The 5,459-nt window shown below is 34.3% G+C and overlaps 1 long non-coding RNA gene across 1 annotated transcript; it reads right to left on the bottom strand.

Annotated features, from left to right (window-relative positions):
• Positions 1-1,245: 1,245 nt before the first annotated feature.
• On the bottom strand, positions 1,246-4,651 carry LOC140892589 (uncharacterized). The gene is made up of 4 exons (XR_012152857.1): positions 4,527-4,651; positions 2,273-4,438; positions 2,141-2,175; positions 1,246-1,896 (listed from the first exon to the last, which is right to left on the bottom strand). It is a non-coding gene; the product is annotated as an uncharacterized lncRNA (long non-coding RNA).
• Between the last annotated feature and the right edge of the window lie 808 nt (positions 4,652-5,459).

Genomic DNA, 5,459 nt, shown 5'->3' with positions numbered 1-5,459 from the left:
TGGTTATAGCCTTCCTAGGCTTGGCCCGGGGGTCGGTGAGGCGTTCGGGAGTCGCAGCAGAGTTGTGCCCAAGTTCTGGGGGCATCAACATCAAAGGTCTGACGACGGACGCAGGTATAAAATTTGCTTCCTAAAAATATTTAGGTGTATGCAATAACTTAGTTAAGGCTTTTGGAGTAATATAATGATAGTAGTATCATTTCGCAGTATAGTGCGGACTATAGGCGTGGACCTATAATTGGTAGAGCTTGCCTAGTAGTTGAGGTACGAAAGTACTGTTTGAGATATCCTGACTGAGTATGTCTGTATTATGTGCTTGCATGATTTTTTGTGCATATTTTTTGACATGACTGTATGCTGCATGCATATTACATTTTGAGCTATATCTTGGGATATTATAGGGTTTTACCCTATCATGTTAGTGGATGAACTTCCATATATTTGGATCCGGATTATCCACTAGTATTTCGGTATGGGAGCCATCTCCTAAGGCGATGACACAGCGTGCTACATACCATGGCTCAGTCTGTCTTTGTTATCTGTTCCTTGGCCTCTAGTTTCAGTAGGCGGTACACTTGCATTCATGCATTTATATGATACAGTATGCTCATACACTTGTGCTGAGCGTTTTATTCTCACGTCTCGTACTTTGTGTATCTGGACACCCTATTCCATGGTGCAGGTTTGCGTTTGGATGAGGTAGGTGGATCCAGGAGGGACTAGGCAGTGGATGGCCGGCTGGGTGTTTTGCCTAGGGTTTATTTACTGATGTATTGGGATTATACACTGTTCGATTTGGTTTTATAACTATTTGGATATTTACAGATTTCTTTCCTTGGGATTGTATAATCACTACAACAAAAACAGGATACGTTGTACTTTAAGGTTTTGTCGAAAATATACCCAATGACAACGGATCGTTGCTTTCAAAAGACAACGGATTTTATCCGTTGTCGTTTCTTTCCAAAGACAACGAATTTTATCAGTTGTCGTTTTTTTGAAACGACAACGGTTTTTATCTGTTGTCGTATATAAAACTTTTAACAACACTGAAAATTACAACAGTTTTATAATGACAAAAATAACGGATTTTATCCGTTATTTCTCAAAAACAAGACAAAAAAAATAATTTTAATATACAAATTTTGAATATTATAAATAAAACAAAATTTAAAATTTCTAAAATAAAATTTAATATGCAATTTTTCAATATTACAAATCAATGTTCTAATTCTAAATTCTAAATCAATCTAAACTAGAAAATATATCGATCGAGTTATGAACTAATCTATATAAATTAACTCGGAACTTTTCTATACATCGAGTTATGAACTAATCTATATAAATTAACTTGGAACACTCCTTCTAGATTAACATCCACGATTATCCCTTGCATCCCGACTATATGCACAAGTTGACAAATTCAGGTAGTAGAAAAGATGTCAAAATTCTGGAATTCGAATCCGTAAAACGAAAATGCTGGGAAGACTTGATGGTAAATTTCCAATACAGTACTGATCCAAACAATCAGCATATGAATGTACCATCTTAGAAGACAAATAAAGAATCGAACTAAGAAACAAAGACCGTGTGACATCCCTGGAAGAATAGTACTTAAAGAATACCAGCATATAAATAAATTATAGATAGTGATATAATTAGTGTGATGCAAAGTTTTATCATGGCCGTGATGAGTAAATTTTACACTAAAAAAGATAAAGAGAGGCTATGTTTACCGAATCTTCGAAATCTGCATCCACATTTGAAATTTGATGTTGCATCTGAAATTCAGTATGTCCGACTAATTCATGCTGCAACTCTATAAATTGTGATGTTATGAAGAGTATCAACAACAGTAAACATCAGCATTGTCTTTCTCATCATTCTTATCTTCTTCTACAAAAACACAAGAAGTAAATTAAGTCAATGCAGATTTTTGTAATTTGAGTATACATGTTTCCACATCTAAGCAGATTTCAATAACACAAAACATAGCAGTTTCATCAATTTCTTCGTTAGAGTAAACTGTTTCATGAACTGTAAACAAACACATAGACTATATTAGTAAATAAATCAATAATGAAGAAGCAGAATGATATAAAGACAATTATTTAAGAATACTCTGAAGAAAAAGTAATACCGAATTTCAGAGTCCTTCTGCTCTTGAGGACTAATCTGCAATAACAGAAAGCCTATCAGAAAAATGTCAACTGCAAAGCAAGAAAACCTCACAATCACCCTATAAAGAAAATAAAAATTATCTCAAACTTACCTCACTGGAAAATGTCATTAAATATTTTAATATTTTCTAAACGTGCAGTGAAAACAAATCTGGGAATGCCACCTTTCCCTAGATCTGCAACTTGATTCTCGGAAAGCCGTACATCCTGCATAACAAAGAATTTATCATGAAACACTGGGATGTTATCAATTATATCAAAAATGTTCATTGATACAGTCACTGGTAGCTTCGCATTGCACCAAATAACTTACTTTCAAGAGTTCGATATTCTTCTCCGCGACTCAACTCATCAAAAGAATCCAACTTATCAATCAAAATTTCAGCATCTAATTGTATTTCACCCAAAAAAGAGAAAATAATACAAAACAATCGTCGAAGTACTAATTCAAGCCCAACCAAAACAATCTATAAAGCATACAAATTCTAGACTGAGCAACTTTCATAAAAAAATCATAATGCATTCAATCTTGAATCAAATCAAGTGCCGCTAGTTGGATATGCAAGATAACTTGAAGCCCAACCATTTATCTTCACACATATTTATCAAATAAATTCATTCCATGACCCAAATCCTATGTGCAATTTAAAAGTTTAATTTCGCATGTCCTATATTTGTAGATTGTATGCTCTGTATCAGAGATTGCATAACACACTCAATAAAAATCGAAATATTACAAGACCAGCGCCAAATAAAAGATAACTTGATTATCTACAACTGTCATTTGAATTACAACTTTGAATAATGTATGAAATTTCCCCAGTAATTCAAAGAACACCACACAGAATAAAAGACCCGAATAAATCTCCATACCTGCACCAGTTTAGTAAAAACTCCATATCTCATTCATTTCAAAACCAATTCGATCATAACCTTTCTCATTTTCCAGAGCCAAAATCACCAGTGCATTGGCACTGTGATCTTAAAAGCAGATACATGAGCTACTATCTATAAAATTATCACATTAAATAAATAAAAATGGAAGAACTTACTGGAGCAAGAATCATTGACACATCAAACAACCACATAAGAATTCAATTACCTTGCCCAAGTCAATTGATGAACCAGATTATTTGTCTGATTTTTCATCCTCCCTTTCTTCTTTCGAATACGTCCTTGATTGACATAATTTTGAGTTAAATTTCACACACACTCGAGTAAACTGAAAATCATCAATTCTAGAAAATATAGCATTTTGTCATTTTCTCATCAAATTTACAATGAAAAACAAATAATACTCTTATTTCAAATTACAATAGATCATAATAAATAGTATATTCTTTACTTATTATGCATAAAAAGCGATTGCACCAAGACCACCACCAACATAACCTCCAGAATATAATAGTGGAATGTAATCTTTGAGGAATAATAAAAATATAATAAGAGAATTCTACCTCCTAAATTTTATATTCACATCAATTCCAGTTGTCATTCCTAGAAGTAGATCAATTGTATCAACAAAAGAAATTAGTAAAATTTCAGTAAATTTTACTAACTGGATTTCTTCTCCTTAATTTCTTCGAACTAATCATTTTTTCAGTTACAAAAAAGTAGGCCACACAAATATGAAAAAAAGGGATGGTTGAAAAACAAGTAAAGGAAACACACTTTCATCTCCGCATACATGGAAAAATTTATCGGCTTTAAAGTTTAGATTAGCATGAATAAAGAACAAATGAAAAAAAAATATAATTTTTTGGAACATAAAAGTAAGCCAACTGCTAGATAATTTCCACCACAAGATACTTGTATACTACATCTGCCGATGAAGGTTTTAAGAGTAGTAACTTTGATTCATTTGCCCAGATATCATCCAATATATTGGAATCAAAGCATGTGGCGAAGCAAACCTGCACTGAGGATAACTCAAATAGATAGTCACTGGGATACTTCTGATTGTCAGCAATCACACTTGAAAGACAAAAGCTAAAAAAATGCTGCCTTGTTGTTCCGTGCTCGGACAGAAACATGGGATAGAACATTAGGCATATCTGGGGTCAGTACTACAACAGAGCCATTGGGAATTTCTTCTTCCCCTCTAACAGATTTGGCCACTAAAATTGTAGGTTTCGAGAAATATTTATTCTCCAGCATACGCAGTTATCTCTTCACCACTCTTAGTTTTGTATTGTACTCCTTTAACAGTCCCCTTTTCTTCGACCAAGGATGTCACTGTCCCTTGTTCGAGTCTCACACTGATCCAAGAAAACATCACAACATCAGATAACAAAAAAAAGAAAGAAAACAGAAAGAAATGTTTTCAAGTTGAGAAGCCAGCCATACTTGGGCAGAGTCGCGGCCTTTTCTCTCATCTTCTGTATAAATCGGCCATTTATGAAAGCTTCTACCCAAGAAATCCGAGTTAAATTTCTCCAGGGGATAAGATAACTTGGCGCCTTTACCGTCCTTGTAAAGGGCATATCCGTAAACAGGTTGAGCATTTATGTCGCTCACGCAATCTACAGTTACATTCAAACAATTCATTATCACAACTAAATCATTGCAAGACACATGCTAGGGGTGCAAACGAACCGAATCGAGCCGAATAATGGTAAAATTTTAAGGTTCGAATTTGGCTTGATAAGAGTATATTCGAGTTCGAGCTCGATTCGAAGTTTGATAATTTCAAATATTTTGGCTCGAGTTTGGCTCGAAATGAAGTTCGAGTTTGAGTTCGGTTCGAAATATTCGAACCTATTCGTGAACTATTCGGATATTATAGTTCGAAAGCTCGAAATCTATATATATTATTATATAATTATATTATATTAACTAAATATTAATGCTCGCGAACTATTCGCGAACTATCGAACAAAGTAATTTCGGCTCGAAAAAAAGTTCGAACATGTTCGAATTCGGCTCGAGTTCGATAAGCTCGAATACGAATCAAATATTTATCGAGCGGGTTCGTAAAGCTCACGAACAAGTTCGGTTCGTTTGCACCCTTAGGTGCAGCTAAAAAATTAAGTTTCAACCATCCTTCCAGGCCTAACTCAATTAGTTTCAAATATCCTCCAGGCTATAACAGTTCGCCAACTATACGATCTGGCTCGGTTAAGTCTCTTTTGATCACATGAACTCGATGTCCCTCCTGCAATTTGAACCAACAAAATTGAATCATCAGTGTCATATTCTATAAATAAGAATGCTACGGATACCAATTAAACAAAACTTTATTATTTTGAGACAGGGACTTGGCCACTCAAACTTGCTTTG

Source organism: Henckelia pumila, chromosome 3 (assembly GCF_033568475.1).
Source record: "Henckelia pumila isolate YLH828 chromosome 3, ASM3356847v2, whole genome shotgun sequence".
Classification (NCBI taxonomy): domain Eukaryota; kingdom Viridiplantae; phylum Streptophyta; class Magnoliopsida; order Lamiales; family Gesneriaceae; genus Henckelia; species Henckelia pumila.
The sequence above is the reverse complement of the archived record's forward strand: the minus strand, read 5'-3'. Positions and strand labels throughout refer to the sequence as shown.